Genomic DNA, 24,102 nt, shown 5'->3' with positions numbered 1-24,102 from the left:
CCCTCTCTATCAGATCTTACAATAAAAAGCATCCATGTATTTTTTTCTTCTTTTAAAGTTAATGTTCCTGGAGTTTTTATTGTTAATATCACATATTTCCCCATCTATCTGCCATGAAGTGATGGGACCAGATGCCATGATCTTAGTGTTCTGAATGCTGAGCTTTAAGCCAAGGTTTTCACTCTCCTCTTTCACTTTCAAGAGCCTCTTTAGTTCTTCTTCACTTTCTACCATAAGGGTCATGTCATCTGCATATCTGAGGTTATTGATATTTCTCCTGGCAATCTTGATTCCAGCTTGTGCTTCATCCAGCCCAGCGTTTCTCATGATGTACTCTGCATATAAGTTAAATAAGCAGGGTGACAATATACAGCCTTGACTCACTCCCTTTCCTATTTGGAACCAGTCTGTTTTTCCATGTGCAGTTCTAACTGTTGCTTCTTGACCTGCCCATGGATTTCTCAGAAGGCAGGTCAGGTGGTCTGCTATTCCCATCTCTTTCAGAATTTTCCACAGTTTGTTGTGATCCACACAGTCAAAGGCTTTGGTGTAGTCAATAAAGCAGCAATAGATATTTTTCTGGAACTCTTTTGCTTTTTTGATAATCCAACAAATGTTGGCTATTTGATTTCTGGTTCTTCTGCCTTTTCAAAATCCAACTTGAACATCTGGAAGTTCACAGTTCATGCTGAAGCTTGGCTTGGCAAATAGATGGGGAAACAATGGAAACAGTGACAGACTTTATTTTCTTGGCCTCCAAAATCACTGCAGATGGTGACTGCACCCATGAAATTAAAAGACACTTGTGCTCGGGCCTGGTGCATTGGGAAGACCCAGAGGGATCGGGTGGAGAGGGAGGTGGGAGGGGGGACCGGGATGGGGAATACATGTAAATCCATGGCTAATTCATTTCAATGTATGACAAAAACCACTGCAATGATGTAAAGTAATTAGCCTCCAACTAATAAAAATAAATGGAAAAAAAAAATAAATAAAAGACACTTGTTCCTTGGAAGAAAAGTTATGATTATGACGAACTTAGACAGCATATTAAAAACAGAGACATTACTTTGCCAACAAAGGTCCATCTAGTCAAAGCTATGGTTTTTCTAGCAGTCTTGTATGGATGTGAGAGCTGGACTATAAAGAAAGCTGAGTCCCATAGAATTGATGCTTTTGAACTCTCAAGAGAGTCCCTTGGACTGCAAAGAAATCCAACCAGTCAACCCTAAAGGAAATCAGTCCTGGATATTCATTGGAACTGACGTTGAAGCTGAAACTCCAGTACTTTGGCCACCTGACAAGAAGAACCGACTCACTGAAAAGACCCTGATGCTGGGAAAGATTGAAGGTGGGAGGAGAAGGGGACAACAGAGGATGAGATGGTTGGATGGCATAACTGACTCTATGAACATGAATTTGAGTAAACTCTGGGAGTTGGTGATGGACAGGGAAGCCTGGAATTCTGCAGTCTATGGGGTCTCAAAGAATCGGACATGACTGAGCAACTGAACTGAACAGATCACATATTTAGACAGATAATCTGTACCAATTTAAGAAAGAATGCTTCATTCCTATTATGGTCCTAGTTATCAGGTGCTTTAACTAAAAATGGACCTGCATTTTTTGCAAAATAGTTTTTGGCATATTTTTAAATAATAACTTTATTTTTCTTCTGTGACATATTGATGTGAAAATTAAATTAATTCATAATATTGATTTATATTTGCATTCTTGGAAGAAAATCTGCTAGGATTTTTTTCCATTATTTCACAAACAGCTAGGTAAATGTAGTATTGCATTTTAGATTTTGGCATCTAAATCTCAATATTTGTGAGGTTACTTTGTCATTTTCTCTTTTGAGTTAGTTTTATAAGTTTTTGGTATTAAAGTTTTGCCAGTTCTTGAAATAGGATTTGTTTCCATGTATTAATGCCCTTGAAGAGTTAATAAGTCAGAAAATTATTTGTTCTTTAATATTTGAAAGAATTTTGCTTTACATCTTCTGAATAGGTAAATATTTACTTTTATTTATTCTTTTGTTCTCAAGAATGTTTCAGTTAATATTCATGTTTGATAAGAATGAAATGATTCACTATATCAAGATTTTCAAGTGTTTTCATGTCTAAGATGACACGTTCTTATCATTAATTTTTTTTATCTCACATTTTTTCTTTGATTAGAATAAATAGAAGTTTGTATATTTTATTTTTTTGCTCTATTTATTGCTGGCTTTTTCCCCTAAAGAACCACTTGGGTTTATTTCTCTGTTCTATTCCTTTTAGTTTACTAAATTTTAATTTCTGCTTTCATCCTTAATCACATTTTTCTTTTTCTTCCTATTAGCCATGCTTCGTTCTGCTCTTAGTGCCTCAAGTTAATAACTCAATTCATTTGTTTCTTTTACTTTTTACAGCTCTAGTGCCTCCTAAGTCGCTTCACTCACATCCGACTTTTTGCAACCCTATGTATCACAGCCTGCCAGGCTTCTTTCTCCATGGGATTCTCCAGGCAAGGATGCTGGAGTGGGCTCCCATGCCCTCCTCCAGGGGATCTTCCCTATCCAGGGGTCAAACCCATGATTCTTAAGTCTCCTGAACTGGTAGGTAAGTTCGTGACCATTAGTGCTACCTGGAAAGCCCAACTACAGCTTTAACTAAATACTATAGGTTTGAATATGTAGTGTGCTTATAATTGCAATTTTCTAAGTATTTTGCAATTACATTTTTAATCTCATATTTGACCCAGAAGAATATTTCTTTTTTTCTTCACTTAAAAAGGTTGGGAAATTTTTTTAAAAATTATTCTTTTTCAACTATTAATTATGTTACATTTTGATTAAAGAATATGATCTGCATAGATCTGTGTTTTAGAAAATTCTGAGGTTATCTTTCTGATCAAATATATATAATATTTTGTGTTTCCAAATATTTAAAAGCAGAATGTATGTTCTATTTGAGGAATAAATCTCCATGTGCATTTTCAAATTGACTCAGTTGATGACATAAGATACCCCTATTGCCTATTTTCTTTGCCTATTGCCTACTTTAACTCTTAAGGACAGAAAAATATTTCATTTTTTATTATGCATCCATTGCAGTCAGTTCCTCTTTCTAATTCTAACAGTTTTTGCTTTATGCTTATTATATATTCTGTTATTTGGCACATGGAAGTTGAATCCCGATACATTTTAATTTAGGATCTTCTTACCAACATTGAAAAAAACAGATTATCTATGAGACACTTAAATTTTTTTCCTTGAAAATCTAATTCATCTCGTATGATTGCAATTCCAACTGTTAGTTGGGGAGAATAGTTCTTTATATTTAAATATAATCTTATACTTTCAATTTTCTTGTGTTAATCTTTCATAGCTATCTTTAATAGACAATTAGTGCTGATTGTCTAATGACCTAATTTTTGCCATTTAATATGATTAAGTCATTATATTTGTCATAAATTATGTTTGTGTTACTCAGCTTGATTTAGATTTTGTCTCAGTTTCTTTGCCATCTCCTTTGATATTTATCTTTGACTCTATCATACAAGTTTTCTTTCTCTTTTCTCTCTTCTAATGAAAAAGTATACATCCGACTTTTACTTTTGGTCAAAGTTACCTTTAAATAATAAACAACTCTATTTCTCTGTTCATGTCAAGGGGAAGAATGTGTCTACCATTTTCTCTCCTAATGCACTGTAAACAGGAGATACTGCCTTCCCTTCTTTGAGGTCTCCTCCACCATCTGAGGATTTGGACCCAAATTCTTATTTGCTGGATATTAATATTCACATGCTGCATTTTCTCTTCCAAGGATTAAAGCTGAAGCTCGAAATCTCTGTTGTAGCTGCAGTGTATTCACAACAATTTAGACCTGATCCCACATTGAAATATTTCAGTGCTTACCGGCAGTAAATGCTGAAATACTTTTAATAAAGTACATTTTTATTTTACAGGATGTTTTTAAAACTGAACTTATTTTATGATTATCTGGAAAACTATTTTTTTCTGTCATGAAGATGACTTGATTGATTTAGGTTTTGACACTTGGTATCAGAGAACACTTTTTGACTGACTTCAAAAGTGTACAATAATACTAATGTGTCTAGGTTTAGCATTCTTAGATCTTAATAAATTAGGCCTCTGAAGATGTTGCTTTATTAACTTCTTGTCCTGATTATTTTCTTTTGTTTTTTTTCCTCTGTCTTCCATAATTCTTTTTATGAAAAACTAAAATTTCAAACTTTCCAAGAAGCTGGTCTGTTTATTTTAATTTTGTTTAGCATTCCTCAAGCCCACTTGATCTGAATATTTACTTACTTAAGTTCAGGTATCTTTTTAATTTACTTACTTATTTTCAAATTATTATAAATGTTTACTTAATTATTTTCTATAACTTAAATATATATATATATATATATATATATATACACATATACACACACACACATATAGCATTGCTATAGCATTGCTATTTTTCCTATTTATTCAGGTGTTTTCTTTGGCAGTACCAGTTTTCTTCATGTTGGGTTTCACTTTCTGCCCTCTGCATCTGTCATCTCTTTTCATAGCATTTTAATATTTTCATTTTCTTTTAATTCTAGAAGACTTCAAATTTGTCCTCTATATTACTGATTTCATTATAAACATTGCCAATTAATCACTTTATTGCTTCTAATGCATTTTCCATTTTGATAGTTCATATTCAGTTTTATAGCATTTTTCCTTCTTTCATCTTACTCTATATTTAGTTCCTTAACCAGCTTCTTTCTTACCTCAATATATTTTCTTCTCTCATTTTTCATCTCCTGCTTCATGGGGTCTTTGAATGTTATTTAGATCACAAAGCATATGCTGCTTAAAATTTATTCCCATTTCCTGTAGTAAATCTTCTTCAAAAGCATGCTCTTCCTCTGCCTCTTGAGTGCTATATTTTCATTCCTTAAAGTCACAAAATTTTTCATTTGCCTCATAATGAGGTTTTATTTTGTCTGTTTATTCATCCTTGAACGATGACTATTTTATCTGGCCTAGTATTTCTCAGCAAAACAGTGAATAGATTTTTCCTAGATCCCATCATAGTTTGCTTGGATTTTTTCTAATCCTCTTTTAGATCTATGCTATATGACATTTTACCCATTCAGTGATTACACATCTTGGTGGGAGACTTACTCTGACATTTTATGAGCTGAGGTCATAGCTTTCTCTGTGGATGGCAAAGTCATTGTGCCAGGAGCCAAATCCGGAATGACCTGATCTCGTTCTCTGTGTGACCACAAAATCGACTGAAAAGAACCTTGTAAGCTTGTGGAGAATCCTCAACAGTTCCGCCCAACTATTGGCTGTATGATGCGGTCATGAGGGCCTGGCCCCAAGCAGTGACTGCCCTCGGGTTCGTAAGACCTGCTCATCCCGAGACTGTCATGCCTTCCTACCATGGATCCCATGTATCAAGGGATTACTGCAATGCCTTCAAGACCTCCTTTGCTTTTTTCCTCTCAGGACAGTACCACTTTCTGAGTAAGGGAGCCCTAGTGTCTTTCCTAGATAGGGTCCCATTGGCAAAATCTTACTTGACAGTTCCACAAATGAAAAGGGTTCTGCTCCAGCTCTCGGCAGTGGTGATGGAGTTTCCGATTCTCGTGCTCCCTTTGATGCTTCAGCTGGAATTTGACCGGCTCCTGTGTTTATGCGCCCATCTTCACCGGGAAGTAAGTGGGGACTACCTACACAAGCAGGATGGATCTCAGGGGCTGCGGCAGGCTTTCAGCGGGGCTTGCGTTTGGGCGCTGGCACAGATCTGCTATCCTCAGGGCCGGCCACAACCCATGGGCCCCCACCTGGCTCTTGGACGGGCTTCACTCTTCACCCCAGCCAGTCTTTAGGATGATGGCTAAATGCCAATGATTCTTTGTACTGGTTCCAAGTTGGCCTGGTCTATACACATATCTGAATGTCTACTTTTGTCCTCACTTTTTTTCAGCCAGTTAGACATGAGTACCTACGAGACAGCAGACACTTTACATGTATGATTTCATTAAATCTTCACAAAATGGCATAACATAGATATTATTATAATTCCCAATTTATAAATGAAGGACTGGAAGCCTAGAAAAGGATTTAAACAACTTCAGGTCACTCAGCTAGGGAGTGTCAGAATTACTACTTGCTGTCCTGTCATCCTCTAAAGCCCATGCATTTAACCAGTATTTCAAAAGCCTCTTAGCTGGAGATTCCTTCCTGCCCCCACCAAAATAGATAGACTTCCCATCTTAACCCTGAGTGTTATCAGCCATTTGGATTGCCTGCTATCTTGTTATACCTTTTCACTATGAACCAGCAGTCTGCTAGACGAATCCATTCTTATAGCAAACTAATTCTTCCCTCCCATCTCAGAAAAAAGACAATTTTCATCCAGGGCAGCTACCTCCCTGTGCTCAAGATTCGCTTCCTCTTCTTCTTCCATGAATCCCCCTGCCTACTTGTTCTGTCATCTCAGCATATAAGCACGGTCACATCTCTGCCACTTCAACATCGTGTTTACCTCCAACCACCACTCTTTACTTTTCTCTGCTGTCAAGCTTTTTCCATTGTTGTGGCAAACTAGCTTGCACTAACATTTTCCATGTTGTTTTTGTTCCTTAATCCATCCAATGTTCACCCTTAACAGCTCCACTAAAACGCTCCACCGAAGATGACTGTGGCCTCCCAACTGTGAGAACATTCTCGGCTTCTTCCACTTTGACTATTGCTACACACAGCTGTGTGGAAGGACAGGGGAGCCCGGTGGGCCGCAGCCCCTGGGGCGCAAAGAGGCAGATACGACTGAGTGACTGAACCACAACGCACAGCAGTGTTAACGGCTTCCTTCATAGATTCTTCCATCTTCTTTCCTTGATTCCACTATCTTCTGACCTCCTCCTGCTTCCTTGACCTTTATTTTTCCAATTACTTTCTATTTTTCTCTTTTTCTTTCTGCCCAGTGGTTGGGCAAAATGACCCAGCCTTCTATCCTTAGGTCTTTCTCTTTTTTGAATCTAGTTCCATGTGCTATACAGTAAGCCCTTGTTGGTTACCTATTTTACATACAGTAGTATGCATCTGTTAATCCCAAATGCCTAATGTATCACTCCCCTACTCCCTCTTTGAAAACCATAACTTGTTTTTTATGTTTGTGAGTCTGTTTTGTATAAGTTCATTTGTGTCACATTTTAGATTCCACATATAAAGTGATATCATAAGATATTTGTCTTTCTCTGTATGACTCACTAGGGCCTCCCAGGTGGCTCAGTGGTAAAGAATCCACCTGCCAATGCAGGAGACACAGGAGATGTGGGTTTGATCCCTGGGTCAGGAAGATCCCCTGGAGGGGGAATTGGCAACCCATTCCAGTGTTCTTGCCTGGAGAATCCCATGGACAGAGGAACCTGTCCATGGACAGACAGCCACTATGGCGGGTTATATTCCATAGTGTTGCAAAAAGTCAGACATGACTCAGTGACTGACCATGCACACACCTGGCTTCCTTCACTTAGTGTGACCATCTCCAGTTCCATCCATGTTGTTGCTTCCTTCACTTAGTGTGACCATCTCCAGTTCCATCCATGTTGTTGCAAATGTCATTATTTCATTCTTTTGAATGGCTGAGTGGTACTCCATTTTATGTATGCACCATATCTTCTTTATGCATTCACCTGTTGATGGATACCTCCTTGGCTTGGCTATTGTAAGCAGTGGTGCTATGACAATTGGGGTGCATGTGCCTTTTCAAATCAGAGTTTTCTCTAAATATATGCCCAGGAGAGGAATTTCACCATACTATTCTTTATTCCTAGAAATTACCCTCCTTCCCTTGCAACCTTGTGTTTTGGGGAAATTCTCATTCATCAGAACTCAACCCAAATACCACATCCACTTGGATTTTGACCTTGCTTCACAGAAACATTTACTATTTCACTTCTTTGTGCTCCCACAGAACCTGGTGCACACATCTCTGTGCTGGCATTCAGCATGTGGCTTTATTTTGGGTTCATTCACTTCTCGGTCTTCTGTCTGAGACTGTAAGCTCTTTGAAGACCAGGACACCAGCTTTCAACAACCCACCTGACTCTCCAGGGTTCATCACTGCAGCCGGGCCAGGTGTCCCAGCTACCCTGCCTGGCTGTGCACATCTAGAGCCACGTCCTAGCTCCTTCTTCTGCCCAGTGCTCCTGTGAATAACTCACCATGTGCGGTGCCTGTGTCCAAGTTACCTGTAACATTACAGGTAACTACTCCAGGCAGAGAGGAGAAGCCCTGCTATCATGTAGGACTCAACCACAAGCTCATAAAAGGGATGACTTCTTTCTCAAAATTTTAGGCACTCATACTAAGCATAAGGCAGAATATAAGAATATACAGTATCACTGGAAACCAAAGTGTTGTAATAAGGGCATATACCAAGGTATAAATTGTTGTTTTTCCAATTTGTTTCTGTCCATAAGAAGGAGTGTGGGCCAAACACAACCCATAAATGAGTGCTGTCTAAACAGGAGTTTATCTCATGCCAATGAAGTATTTACACATGATTGAATCTGGAGGCTTCCATAAAGAACTTGTCATGGGATTGAGATTTCCCCATATTCTAATTTTGCACTGGAGAGTTCTCTTCATATTCAAGGTATTAGTCTTTATCATTATGTATTTGCCTTCTTACTTATACTCTATTTGTATTAGGTGCTATGGTTTCTCTCTCTAGGTTCTGGATTTCCATATTTAATCATTTCTGTGAAAAGCATATGCTCACGTTTGAAATCTCTGAAATGAGGGTGTGTCATACAGTTACTAACATCTGATGGTTTTTCTTGTCTAGGATCGCTCCTGACTCAAACTGCTCTGGTCCACGCAGATCTGCTTGTTGTTCTTGGGGCCGGACTGAATAACTTCCAGCTCTCAGCCCCGAGGGGCACGTCTGCGGCAGCTCCCACCACAGTGACCGCAGGACAGGGCTGTCTTCACCCCGTACCTTCTCACAAGAATCTGAATTCTCTATTTCTTTCACTGTTGTCAGGAAGCTTCTTCACCAAGGACTGCCGTGTCCTGCTCACCATTATCTCAGTGTGAAGGTAGTTGTCTTTCAATGTGAGAGGAAGGACGTCTCGCTTCAGAGTTCATCTTCTGCACCACAGAGATTCGCAGCAAATACGTCTGAGTTTCATCAATGCTACAGAAGCGTTAGCCTCCCCACATGCAAGCGTTACCAGGAGTGTTTGGAGGAAAAGAGGTGATGGCCGTTTCTTCAGGATGGCCTCCCAAACAAACCGCTTGGTGGTTTCTATCCTCCTCTGGCAACTTCTGCCCCTTCCTGTCAGGAATCCTGAGGGGTAACGGTCAGGGTTCTTTCAGGAAAACAGATGCCGTGCAGGACGTTCAAATGGAGGGTATTTAATACAAGCAACTGGTTACACAGGTGTTGAAAACTAAAAGAGCAAAAAGAAGGCTTGAAAATCATCCTAACTAGAGGAAGCAGCGACACCTCTCAGGGCTGAGGAAGCCACAGGGGAGATCTGTGCTCCCCAGGACCTAGGAGTCGAGAGGAAGAACCCCGTATTATTGGTGTTCGGAAGTGGGGGAGAGTCACATGGTTGGTGATCAGGTTTCAGAGGATAAGGATTCAGCCGGCTCTCTTACCACAGAAGGTGTGGTCACGGGCCGAAGGCGGGGCTCCTTCACAAAGAAGCCCAGAGGCAGGATCTAGAGGTGTTTTGAACGCCCCGAGGTTGGAGCAGTAGTTGTCTTCCGCTGCTGGGGGGGCGGGGAGGAGCAGGCTCTGAAGACCGGAAGGAAGGCCTTCCTGCCACCTCTTCTGCTTCCGGTCTCTTGTCAAGGCCTTCCCCTGACAAGAGGAACGTAATGGAAACCTGTGTAGTTTTTAGACTTCAGAGGAGTAGAGAAAAGGGGCACTGGGGCCTCTGAAACCACGTGGAAACCAAGGGCACAGCTCTCCACAGCTGGTTGCTTTCTGGAACCAGGGCCTTTCCCCTTCTAGGTGTGAGGTTTCTGCCAGCGCTGAGACCTCAAGGAGGGGCGCTGTGAGGAAGACCTCCTGTCCACCTGCTGCCCGCCTCTGAGCCTCTCCCCTTGCGCTCCAAGTGCAAGACAACATGTGCAGAACTCCTTTACCCATGGGCTGGGAGCGAAACGTGAGGAGAAACACTTTAGTTAGGATGCATGCTGTGGCGGTTCTGAACGTGAAGCAGGGTCTCTCACCCGCGGTGCTGTGGATAACCCTCTGCTGCAAAGCGCAGTCCTGAGCGTGGTGGTGTGCTGGCCCGCACCCCTGGGCTCTTCCCACTGGACACCAGCAGCACCTGGCCCCAAGCTGGGACCGCAGAGAGGTATCCACACGTTGTCAAATAGTCCCTCGGAGGGGAGATTGCCCCTGGTCTCACGATGAAGAAAAGGAGCTTAAGCTCTTCGTGGGGCTTTGCTGAGGGTGGCTCTTCAAAGAGCGAACACCCTTCTAATATCTTCCTGTTACAACCCTTCAACTCCTTTCTGGAATATTTCCTGTCTCTTCCTCAAGGCTCGGTTCTATCATGAGTAGGTAATGTGCGCCCGTCTCCTTGTAAGGAAAGGGGGAGACAGATATTATGACACACAGCTGTATTGCTCAGAGTCCCAATTACTTGATTCATCCAGCCGTCCCAGCATGCACTGTGCCGTCCGGGCCTGGCCCCGCTCAAGGTCTCTTCATCCATGTGTGTGGCAGTGTCTCCTCACCTTTTGTAACATACAGGAGGATGATCTCCCTCACCCAATAAAGATAACATCCCAGATTAAAGCTACAATTCTCAGAAACTGTGCAGTTCACACATACTACACAAAGGGGGGGAAGAAACCCATGGATGCCATGTCATCTTCATGTCCTACCGAAAAACATTGCGTCACTTTGTGGTTTGAGGAATCATCAAGTTTTATTTATTCTATACCTTCCAGATCATAGCTAAAGGGTTACTTGTGTACAAGGGTCTCTTCAAGCAACAAAGCTATTTAGCCCTTTGTTCAGTTCAGTTCAGTCACTCAGTCATGTCCAACTCTTTGCAACCCACATGGACTGCAGCACACCAGGCCTCCCTGTCCATCACCAGCCCCTGGAGTTTACCCAAACTCATGTCCATCAAGTCAGTGATGCCATTCAACCATCTCATCCTCTGTCATCCCCTTCTCCTCCCGCCTTCAGTCTTTCCCAGCTTCAGGGTCTTTTCAAATAGTGAGTTCTTCACATCAAGTGGCCAAAGTATAGTTTCAGCTTCAGCATCAGTCCTTCCAATGAATATTCAGGACTGATGTCCTTTGGGATGGATTGGTTGGCTCCCCTGGCAGTCCAAGGGACTCTCAAAAGTCTTCTCCAACACCACAGTTCAAAAGCATCAATTTTTCAATGCTCAGCTTTCTTTATAGTCCAATTCTCACATCCATACATGACTACTGGAAAAATCTTAGCCTTGACTAGATGGACCTTTGTTGGCACAGTAATGCCTCTGCTTTTTAATATGTTGTCTAGGTTGGTTATAACTTTTCTTCCAAGGAGTAAGCGTCTTTTAATTTCATGGCTGCAGTCACCATCTGCAGTGATTTGGGAGCCCCCCAAAATAAAGTCTGTCACTGTTTCCACTGTTTCACCATATATTCGCTATGAAGTGATGGAACCAGATGCCATGATCTTAGTTTTCTGAATGTTGAGTTTTAAGCCAACTTTTTCACTCTCCTCTTTCATTTTCATCAAGAAGCTCTTCAGTTCTTCTTTGCTTTCTGTCATATGGGTGGTGTCATTTGTATAGCTGAGGTTATTGATAATCCTCCCAGAAATCTTGATTCCAGCTTGTGCTTCATCCAGCCCAGTGTTTCTCATGATGTACTCTATATGTAAGTTAAATAAGCAGGGTGACAATATACAGCCTTGACATAATCCTTTCCCAATTTGGAACCAGTCTGTTGTTCCATGTCCAGTTCTAGCTGTTGCTTCTTGACCTGCATACAGGTTTCTCAAGAGGTGGGTCAGGTGGTCTGCTATTCCCATCTTGTTCAGAATTTTCCACAGTTTGTGGTGATCCACACAGTCAAAGGCTTTGGCATAGTCAATAAAGCAGAACTAGTTGTTTTTCCTGGAATTTTCTTGCTTTTTCAATAATCCAACAGATGTTGACAAATTGATCTCTGGTTCCTCTGCATTTTCTAAAACCAGCTTGAACAGCTAGCCCTTTACAATCACATGCAAACAGTTGAAGTGAAATCTTTACAAGATAAAAAAATTCTATTTTTAGGTAATGTAACAATTACAACTCTAAGTGGAAAATGATAAGAATAAAGACACATTTTCTTTTTATCCAGAGTTGGAAATTAGGATGGGACGATAGAAGATTGTTCTTTCAGTTACAGTGTCCATTAGATTAATGATTTTCCTTGTCAGGTAGGCTCCCAGATGTCTATAAAGACATTCTTGGGCACCAGCTCATGATGATACTAGTGGATAATTACAAAGAGCAAAGATTCATTTATAAGCATCATTGGTTTGGTGCATCATTACCACAATCTGGGTAAATTATACATATAAGAGAAAGGTTCTTGGTCAAATATCAAGTGAAAACTGAAAGCTGAACTCCTTTCTGATTTTGGAAGTGAAAAAAGTCTTATGTTTCACTTATAACTTGAACACTCCCCCATAAATTACCCAGCACGTGTCTATCTCAGAGAGCAACATTGTGATGCCCCTTTAGGCTGATAGAGAGAACTGACTGGTATTCTTCACAGCATGGTGCCAACGGAAGGATGCTAGATTTGGAACTGGAGGACTTGAACTCTAGGCAGTCCTTTGCCATTAACCCAGTGCATTTCTTTAATCTCTCTGACTTCCGCTTTCTCATGGTAAGGGGTATATGAAATAATCTCTTAAGTTTGCTTTTCATGAACCAAAAATTGTTTTCTGTAAAACATGGCTAAGATTTAAAAAATACTTCCTCTAGGGCAGGGATGGCATTATTCTAGTGCCTGTCATCATTCAAAGTGAGGTAGACTCATTGTGGTGAAACCATATAAATCTTTGTCAGCAGCTTTGGTGCAAAAGTTACCCAAATCAGCTTTCATTTCAGACAATACTTTACAATGAACAGCCAGATAGTAAAGAGGACCTGGACGATTCTCTCCTTTTTAGGCTCATTCATTCATGAAGAGATTTATACAGTACAATATTTTCTTCCCATAAAGCTGTTTTTGTTGTGGTGGTAAAAATAAGAGATGATGAGCTGAGGCAGTAATCTAACACTTTAGTGGAATACACTTTTCTCCAAATCAGTGAGAAATCTTTATTACAATGTATTCTCTTTTGGTATGAATAAAAGTTGATCAATATGTAAACATTGAGATTTCTTGCCATAAATTGTGGATTTTGCAGAAATAATTGGTATATGCCTAAGTGGTATTTGTTACTCCAGCTCATAATTACTTCATTTATTTCCCCATTCTCTCTTCATCAGTAGGATCATTTTTTTCTCTTTTGAGGCCCCCAAATACAAAAAGAGTTATAGCAAGTTTGTGAAAACAGCTTTCCATGAGGGAATGATTATATTTTTAATTACCAACAAAGAACTAAACAGATTTGAGACTAGAAGAGCCACTTACACATCCCTAATTCAGCATCTATTTGCCCATCAATTATTTCCTAACAGAGAATGATCTTTAGTTTAAAGTTTTGCCATCTTTTTGACTCTTCTTTGACCATCAGGAACTCTTCATCTTTATAGTCATTGCAAATAGACCACAAAGACAATTACAATCAAATAATTTTATACCAATGATCAGATCTTAGAGGCTCAGAGCATTCATAAGGCTGCAATCCTTTGTATATGTGTACAAATTTTATTCAGTTGTAACGGTTTTTCATGAGGTTCCAAGACAATAGAGGTTATCTTCCAAATCAAAGTGTGAGACATACACAGAGGATGGAGAAAGGAAGTGTTTGGTAACCAGAGTTGCAATTCTTAGTTGATCAACCACATTTATCTCAGGAAATGTTTGGAGAAAATAAGGGGAAAAAAATCAGACTAAGAAATAATATTTTGGAGAGAGTGTTGCGAGTGCTATGAGTCCACTCCGCCCCAGTGCCATCATGCCCTTGCGTTGCCCTCACTCCTGAGAAATCTCATATGCAAAAGGCTGGCTGGTGGGAGAAGAAACAAACGTGGGTATGTTGGGATCAGCCTGCACAGTCAGTTTCTTGTTGTGTTTTTTGGTTTGTCATTTATGATTTGTGAGTTTCCTTTGAACCAGAAGCAGGCTCCTTTGCAAAGATAGCGAGCTGAGATAGATACTGGTGATCTGAGATACTGGTCAGGAAGATTCTGCAAAAGGCACAGAAAGATTGTAGCAGAAAGAAGTTAAAAGTATACCTGGGGTGCCAAGAAGCCCCAGAGGCAGTTAGGGATGTGTTTGCTCATGTCGAGGGAGATGGGGTGGGAGGTCCTTAATGATGGAGGCAGTGCCCTTGTGTGGTGTGAGTTACCCCAAGAAACAAGCCTGAGACAGGGTTTGCATGCATGTAGCTTCATTTGGGAAAAGCATGAAAGGAAGGGTGAGAAATGAGCAAAAAAGGGGAAGGGAGGGAAGTCTGACAGGTGAGTGTCTCTGAGCTGGGCTGTGGGTGCTCAAGCCCACCACGACCTCCCATGGCAGAGGAAGCTGCAGAATCATCCACACGAGTGCAGTCTGGTGAGGGGACTTCTGAGAAAGGCTTTATTGTCCGTAAAGATGGACTCAGGGAGGTGGCAATCTCTCTCTCCCTCTTCCAGCCTTTGACATTGTTGCCTATCAGAGAGGCAAGCATCTCTTGCCACATGAAGGGTGGCTGATACGCTGAGGACCAAAGTCTGAGAAGGCGAGGAGGTCAGTCCTTGATGATGTGATTGAGCCACTGTTATCCAGCCTGGAACTTTCCTGCCTCTGGATTTCTTGCTAATCAAGGGAGTGTGTTTTCCTGGTTGTTCAGGTCGCTGTGGGCTGGATCTTCAGTCCCATGCGGCTGAGAGCACTCTTGGCTGATGCAGGCTCTGACAGCACTCTCCCTCACTCAACACTCTCACCTTCTCCCCAAGCCTCACTGCTGTGTGAAGATGTTTAAATGAAACAATATTTTATTAACTTCAATGGGAAAATTCTATTGCATTCCATCCCAACTCAAGGTATCTGAATAATATCCCAGATTGAAAAAAAAATGTATCAATCAAACAATAAAAACAAGTTTAGATAAGCAATAAAGGAGATGGTAATAAATATAGCTTGTCACCACATGTCAGATAACGAAGGTTTATTGTAGTCATCAAAGGCGGTGAGCACTGGTGGGGGCTGGAAAGAAAGATGAAGCAGTGCTGCAGGTAGAGTCTTTGCAGGGAAGCAGACTCTGAAACGGAGGTTGGTAAGCCAAAATTTTGAGGTGAGACCTCAGAATCAGTTCACTGTGGAAGATTGGCTTAGTGGTCCCAGCAAGTTGCTCAGCCAGCTGCCCTGGGAGCTCCAGAGTGGGATGGACATTCCAAATTGTCCTGACCTGCTGTGGAGGGGCCTGGATTTACATCCCCACTTTGACCTGTCACTGTGGTGAGGCTGTGCCTAAGAGTGTATCAACACCTCAGTCAAGGTACACTATCTTCTCTTTGGGGCAACACCCAGAGCAGACTGTGAGTTGACCCCAGACTCTGGGTTACAATCCCACAGGATGACAGGCTAGCCTGGGCTGGTCCTCACTGCAGGCCCTATGGAGCAGAGCCTTTTTTGGAAGGTGGTAGAAAGTCAGGAGACTGATCTTCATGTATACCTTCAACATCAGAATCACTCAGTCTTGTCTTAAGCATATAGTTTTCTTTGAACGTTTAACCTAGAAGTGGTCAAGTTGAGCTTTATAACATAAGGAAAAACCATCATGGAAAATACCACATCTTCTTCCCTTTCATCTGGTTGGCAAAAGCAATGCAAAACTTAGGAGTTCACCTAAATAGGGCGCATGATTAAAATTTGTTCTACATCCTATTCTTTGACTAGACATTTGTGCTCAGTAAATTAGTATATCTTTGTCTGAAACAATAATGTCACTTCTTATAGCATGTCTGTCTAGTGGGCTTGAGGGGGTTAAAAGTTGTTATATAAAAAAAGAAGTTGTTTGATAAATAGTTTAAAATTTGAAGCATTATTGTGGTGAAAATTCATTAACTAGGCAATTGTTATGTGCATTAAGTCTGTATAGAATATATGCTAACCACACATCCACAAAATATACCCTTCCCTAAATCTTCATTTACTTCCATGCTGATGGGGTTGAAAGTAGAATAGAATGCACCCTTGGAAATGGTCATTTTAGTTAACCATTTGGAAAGTTGTCATCATGTGGGATTTTTAAGCAGCAAAGATACCGTCAAGTATAACATAATTAGGTTTGTGCTTGTGTGGTTAGTCACTCAGTTGTGTCCGAGTCTTTGTGACCCCATGGACTGTAGCCCACCAGGCTCCTCTGTCCATGGGGACTCTCAAGGCAAGAATACTGGAGTGGGTTGTCATGCCTTCCTCCAGGATAATTAGGTTTAATCTGTGACAAATCCAATATCTTTCATTATGATTGTGTTGTCTTGACACTGAACATTATAAATCCTCATGTAAGCCAAAAATAAGACCATGCAACAGCCAACGAAAGGATAGAATTTTTTAAATATCACCCGTCTAGGACCTAGAGATTATCATTTTAAGTGAAGTAAGTCAGACAGAGAAAGACAAATATCATATGATATTGCTTGTATGTAGAATCTAAAATATGACACAAATGAACTTATTTACAGAACAGAAATAGACTCACAGACACAGAAGACTTCTGGCTACCAAAGGTGGGGTAGGGATAAATTAGGAGTTTGGGATTAACAGATATACACTATGATATATAAAATAGATAAACAATGTCTTACTGTATAACACAGGAAACTATACTTTTAAAAATATCATTCGTCTAACCACAAATTTAGATGTCTGTCTTTTGGTATTATACACTGAAGTTTGGGGCGACCCGCCATACCTAGAATCCTGGCACGAAAAGGCACGAAAAGATTTTAGCTGAAAGTATAGCTGGGATCCCAAGAAGTCCCACAGGCAGTTAAGGATGCTTTTACTAATGACGCAGAGCCTAATGGAGACCTGGTCCCTTTGACATCGATCGAATGGTAACTGTCCTTTGGGAAAGGGCTGACTAAGCCAAGACTGGGAAGACCAAAATCCTGCACACCAAGATTATAAAAGAGAATGTTGGAAAGAGGAACTTTAAATGGCAGTCCTCTACCCGAAAGATCCTGTCTCCCTTTCACAAGATGAAGTCCAGCTGGTTTCAGAGGCGAGCTTCAGCACCGCACTGGCGTTGCAGTGCCTCTGAGCCCTGACCTAAAAAGTGGGGAAATGTAGGAGTCAGATGAAGGGACATAAAGAAGTCCCGGGCCGGTCCTCGGTTGCCTGGCGAGCTGTTTCCGCGCTGTGTGCACACCAGTAGCTCTTCTTGGTGCTGGCTTAATGCTGCTCCACCTAGGCTTGCAATTACCCTGGATGGAGCCGCAGCAAATCTTCGTGATGCCAGTCTCATCTTTCCACCTCATTGACAGCCCAGGAAATGCATCTGAAATTCATAGTAGCCTCATAGCCTATGGCAAGAGAAATCCATGCTGCTAAAATTTTATTTTAGAATTCAAGCTGGTTTTTCTCAGTTTCGGATGCTCCGTTTTTTTCAATCTTGTGCTGCCTACCACACTGTGTCAAAATAACCAGCCAATATTGTTCAACTGTCAGAGGCCTCAGCTGCCTCTGAATTTTATCAGTACAAATAAATACTGGAACATGCTTTTTAAAAAAAATCATCCCGATAGATAGAAGCTCACATTAATAGAACTAAAAGCAGAGGGGAAAATGTCTATAAACTTGGACTTGACTACCCCCTCCCACCTTTCCTTTACTGACTTAAAAAAAAACAACAAAAAACGGTTGAATAGATATTCAGACTGATTTAATGTTTAGGCTGAGAGGGATGCTAGGCTGGGTCCCAAATTTGTGCAATGTTCAAAGGGAGAGAGATTTTAAAATCCCAGCAAAAAAAGAGATATTTCCAAATTAATGGCATTGCCCGAATGCCTTGGCTCCCTGCACCCCACCAGGAAGGTTTATTATTTTCTGGTAAAATGCTGCTCGGATGGGGAGTGGTAGTCAGCGATGCGTCAGAGCTGCTCTTTGAACACATTAAAAAGCTGAATGCACAACAAAGAACAGATGTTGCGGCATGCCTTATTTATGCACCCATCAGCAATCTTCCAGTGACCACAAAACACAGCCTTTCCCCCCCTCCTCCCCTTCACGGTATTATTTCCTGATAAGCTCACCCTCTTGATCAATTTATTTGCCTTTGGCCCCCACTGAACTCGTAGGTAATCGTGTGTGTGTGTGCGCGCGTGTGTGCACAAGTGTGCCTGTGTCGTTTGCGTCTGCCTCCACCGGAGCTGAATTCTATTGAACTGTGGAACAGGTGTGGATTCTGCAATTAGATCACATCTCCGAGAGAGACACTCAGAGTGATAATGGCGCTGAGTTCTTCACAGTCGAAAGCAGCACCATAGCGACCAGCAACGAGGAAGTGGAAGAGGGACTAGGATTCGGGAGGTTATTTTTAGCGTGTGGGATGGTCCAGGAGGATGCGGTCAGAAGGCGCGGGAGCGCGTGTTCTGGGCTGGGCAGCTCGCAGGCAAATTTGTTTCCCGGGCGCTTCTCTGGGGTGCCCCCCCCGCGGTGCCCCCCCCGCCCCGCCACTTTACAATTGGCATGGAAGGAGTGATTAGGAAGTGAGATGTAACGCAGATTAAATGTTATGATGGACCAAGATCCGGTTGGGTTCTTAAAACCCATTTGCTTTTACCGGTTTTAAAGGCACAGCCCCTCACTGAAACCTCCAGCTCCACATCTCCGAGCTTTAAAAAGTAGCAGGTAGAGGATTTAGGGGGAAGGTTACTGAAGAAAAATCATTTGGAATCTAAAGGGAAGCAAGAGAATGTCCTCTTCCAACACAAGAAAGCTGCATTTTTCCCCCCAGTGAGTGAATCTAATCTGTGACCTCCATTTGAGCTTCAGAACAACATGATAGGTTAACAGAGAAAATACTCACCCCCGCAAATTGATTTAATAGGCGGCAAATAAATAGGGCAAGCAATTCTCACAATAATATTTGGTCGATTTGGGAACTTCCGACACTAAGTGGTATTTCCTTAACATATTTTCCATATTATCTATGAAGTGGGAAAATATTTGGTACCAGAGTCGTGGTGGAAAACTCAGCCCTTGGGAGCGTTCCAGCTGCTCCCTGAGGCATCTCAGAGCGGTGCTGAGGGCAGGCTGTCAGCCGCAGCTGTCCGGGAGAGAATTCGGGAAGCCAGACCGCAGAGGGCCGGGCTTCGCACAGAGGAGCCACGGGCATCCCACGGACCCGTCAGGAATCCGGCTCGGAGGTCAGAGACGCGGGCAGCTTGACGGGCTGCAGATTCCCCATCCCGCAGGCCTGGGAGCCCAGTATGTGGACCACTGCCCTCTACCCAGTGGCCTTGGACTCAGGACGGCCAAGGTCAGGGACCGGCATCACAGGATGCTGGATCACAGCCGAGACATTGCCCAGGGCACAGTTCTTCTTCTGGCACCAAAACGAGCTCTTTGGACGAAACACCTGAGGCACGAGAAAAGGTTCTCTTGTCCACAATGCCTCATCTTGAGAGATTTGTTATGGGCCCAGGAATTTTCTATCTTGTATAGGTAGCCTAGCTAAGATCCTGGCAGAAAACCCAGATTTTCTGGCTAAGACACTAAAGCAAGAGTGACAGCAGGCATAAATACCAATGGTTTTCTGTGACTGTTGAATTCATTCATTCTCCAGCCACCAGATTTTATCCAGCATTTATAATTCCTCTCTCAATTCGGCGAAATAGTCCTCATATTATATTCATGTTATCAGTTGCCTGAATTTAGCCTCATGAACCTTGATTTTGGGTCAGTCACTTCTCTCTGGTATAGCTTTCCGTGAAATGAAGAGTGAAACTGGAGATGTGGTCTACAAATGTTTGCAGTAGAACCCCTTTTATGAACAAAGTATAAGATGAAAAGTGGAATTGCTCTGTTCAAAAGTGGGATTGGGGCTCACACTCAGCTCTCATTCTTTTTCAGGGGCTGCCTTGACCAAATTCCAAGACTGCTGAGAACCTGTACAAAATGTCTAAACTAGATATTGAACACGCTTTCCTAGAGAAAGCGTAACCAAATGTCTGGGTCTTCCCCAGAGTGTCCCCAGACGGGAGCCGAGGAGCTGAGTGGGTTAGTGGCACAGAGGTGCCAGGCCAGCATCTCACCGCAGCGCCAGAGATGGGGCTGGGCCAGCTCCTGGTCTCAGCTGGGAAGGGATCTGGGGCTCCGTGAGGTCAGGCACCCAGGCTGACAGTTTCTTTGGTCAACTGCGATATGGCCCTTGCCATCTACCTCTGCAGGTACTAAATCATGTGCTGCTGCTGCCGCTGGGTTCCGAAAGCCCCTGGAAGGAACTCCGGGTGGGGAGCAGGAATGAGGCACTCTGTGCCTGGGGAAAAACTGGCAGACAGGTCTTCAGATTGTTAGATGTTTTCAGGAGCTGACTTTATGAACCCAGTTCTCCTGTCCCCTCATGTCTAGGAAAGCACTGAAATCCTTCAAGGTGATGATCATTCCTTGTGACTAGTAAAAGCTTCACGCGACTAGCTGAAACCTTCTGGAAAAATACGTGCTTGATTCCATGTACTCCCCCTTCACCAAAGTCACAGGTACGCTGATCTCCCTCCTGCCTCTTGGAAGCGGCTTCTCCAAGCTAGCTCAGGCACTGTCTTCTGAGCTGCAGTCCTCATTTTGCCCCAGATAAAACAACTCACAACTCTCACATGCTGCATTTTTCAAGTTGACACTTATCATGAAACTCTTTGAAGAGTCTGACTGGTCCAGTTGTCCTGAAGATACAGATTTTTATTTTTCTTCTTTCCCTCTGACTGCTAGTGTAGGATGGAAGTATTCAATGAGATTTGACCTTTTCCTTTGTCATCATCATCCTTTATCATCATTGATTTCAGTAACCGTATCAAGAGCCTAAAGATTAGGTGGGACTTTTGTAGAATGTTAATTTTATCATTTTTCTTATCCAAGCTCCAGACGGCTTCTCCAGTCCCACCCTGGGTCTTGCCCCATCACTGTATTGGGTGTTTACCTTTAAATATTTTAATCTACTTTCTTATATTTTCTTTTGTTTTGCAATTATTTCAATATACCTTCTTAGACTTTCTTTTGCAAATGACTTTTTACAAAAACCAGAATGAAACATATTCAAGTCTTTCTCACCTTGGCCCCGTGTCTTTTTTTGCTGAAACCATGGGAGAGAAATGGCAGTATTACTTATTGTTATTGATATGGTGACGACTCCTTTGCAGATGTTACAATGTCAGTGTTTTGTGGCAAATTTGCATGGTCGCTTTAACATGCATTGATACACCTTGCCGTTTAGTCATCTGAGTGAAGGCTAACAAGAGACAGGGGAGCTCTGTGTTGGCAGAATGTGGGAGATACTGCCTGCAAGCTGTGAAAATGAAGAAGTCAGACCATAGAACTCTGATTGAAGGCTTGACATCACGGGGCCAAGTGATCCAAACAAGATGTAAATCATAGCCTTTGAAACAGAAGAATTCATGAGCTCTCTGCTGTTCATTGTAGCAACAAATCAGTAATGGAATTAGCTTGGAATCATATATTCTTTGCCCAGGAAAGAAAATGAATTCGTAAAGAGTAAGCGCTTTGTTTAAAAACCAGAGAGACATTTTTGTTTGTTTCTTCTAAATTTTACCAAGCCTAACCACCTTTCCAGAAGACCAAAGGCATAATGATAAAGAGACATTCAACTTCCGCTTCCGGTGCCAACTTAATGGATAACGAAATAATGGCCAGTTATAGGCAAACATCTTCCAAATGGATCCAAACTGGAATTTCTGAATCTTACTCTTACAACTATGCTTCGCCTCCCCGCTAGCCTGAGAGAGAGCCTCAGCCTCATATTTTGCATTAGAACTAACACAATAAAACCCAGCCTGAACACACTGTATCAATTAAATACAGGCTACCAATTAAATACAAGCTATCAGTGACAAGTAATTAAGCTCTGACTCCAAATTCTTAAATTTGAGTAAGCCGCTTCATACACACACAAATCATCAAATCAAGTGGTCAAGGCATTTGGTCAAAGGGTAAATTTTTCCTCTGTCTTGTAGCCTGTTTAATAAATTATATTGGTAACCCTCATGGCAGAACGCTGACCACATGGGTCATGTGTGCTTACAGCCATCACTCCAACTCTTATTTCCAATCAGACAATGTAGCTGCGAAGGAGCTATTTTTCTCTTAAAATATATGTAGAAGAAAAGATGAGAAATTTCTATATTAATGACATGATAATGACATTGTGAAAAGAAAATGGTGATGACATATCCACTGTGGGAATAATATGCCCTGAGGCTAACAAAAGCAGCTTACCTGTTTAACTTATTAGAGTGTTTTATAAACATATTTGAAATGAGCAACTCAGTTCATCCTGAAATAAAATAATGCTACATTTTCTTTTATGTACATGAAGAGAGAAGTTGCTAATTGCTCACCAACAACCCACCTAAGAAACTGATGGAAATACATCTATAATAAAATTGGAACAATATCATTTCCCATACCTGCATGATACTCATTCTGGTGAGTCATCCCCAAAGACTTTTTAAAAGAAAATAGAGTTCTGATTCTATGCTTGCCGTTAATTTGCTGCGGAGTTGAGCGACCACTGCTTCCTTAGCTCCATTCCATCAAAAAGAGTCAAGATCAATTATTTAAGTGGAATGTAACGTTGGATTGGTGTGAGTTAAAGAACTTTGGAATTGTGGAGATAAAAGGTTTTCTCTCATGGAATGCCATTATTATTAATATTATTGCCATCATCATTATTTATGCTCTCAGCACATGGATTGTGAAAACGTGTTATTCGCATAACTGCTATGCCCTCACCATGTCATTTTCAAAATCACCATGTTCTTCTCACAGAAATGTCACTGAAATGTCATTTTTACAATAGCTGCATTATGAATCTGCTATAACTTGAATTGCTTTACAATGAAAATGCAATTTCTTAGCAATTAAAATTATTCCACCCACCCCAGTCAAATAATAGAAAATCGCCTCCCTGTCCAATGTTGCTTCCAGGGTAGTGCAGAATGCTGCAGAATGAACAGTGCATGGCTTCTCCCATGCCCAGGAATGTCCATGTCTTAGCCATACCAGTGGTTGAGTTATACCACTCGTGATTATCCACAAAACCTGATCCAAACTAGTGTAGCACAGTATTAAAATTCTTAAAAGATTGGAAAATCGTACTCACTCAGTCATATCCTTTTTAAGTTCACCCAGGACCCTAACCACATCTAAGCTTGCAGGTATAACAACACTAGATCAAGATATGTAACAAAATAACATCAACTTCATTTGGGGGAAGAAATTCTCATAAATTCAGTTCCTTATAATTATGTTTACTTAAATACTCTTCTTGTGTTAATTGAAAGTTTTCTTCTTAATAACTACCCCTCAGAAACTGTTGACTTGGCTGGTGTTACTATCATCACTGATAAGAGTGCAGCAACCTATAAAGCATAATACAAGTTATCAGCAGGCTGCCCATAGGATAAAATTCCTAATGGGAATAGGGTCATGTTTAGAGAGATTTTTAAAGGTTCACTTACGAATTCATTTGTTTTCAAATGCAACCTTACGTGGAAACCCAAGATGTAAAAGGTTAAAAAGTGGGCCAATGGAGATTGTTGGAGATGCAAGTATGGATCCAGAACCCTAGGAATAAGGAAAGAGAAGAATTAACGAATATACGTAACCAACTGAAAAAATAAATAAAAATAAAGGAGCGGCCATAGGACAAGTACACCTGTACACAGATAAGAACATGTGCATGGGTCAGCATG

Source organism: Odocoileus virginianus, chromosome 4, assembly GCF_023699985.2.
Source record: "Odocoileus virginianus isolate 20LAN1187 ecotype Illinois chromosome 4, Ovbor_1.2, whole genome shotgun sequence".
Taxonomy (NCBI): domain Eukaryota; kingdom Metazoa; phylum Chordata; class Mammalia; order Artiodactyla; family Cervidae; genus Odocoileus; species Odocoileus virginianus.
The sequence above is the reverse complement of the archived record's forward strand: the minus strand, read 5'-3'. Positions refer to the sequence as shown.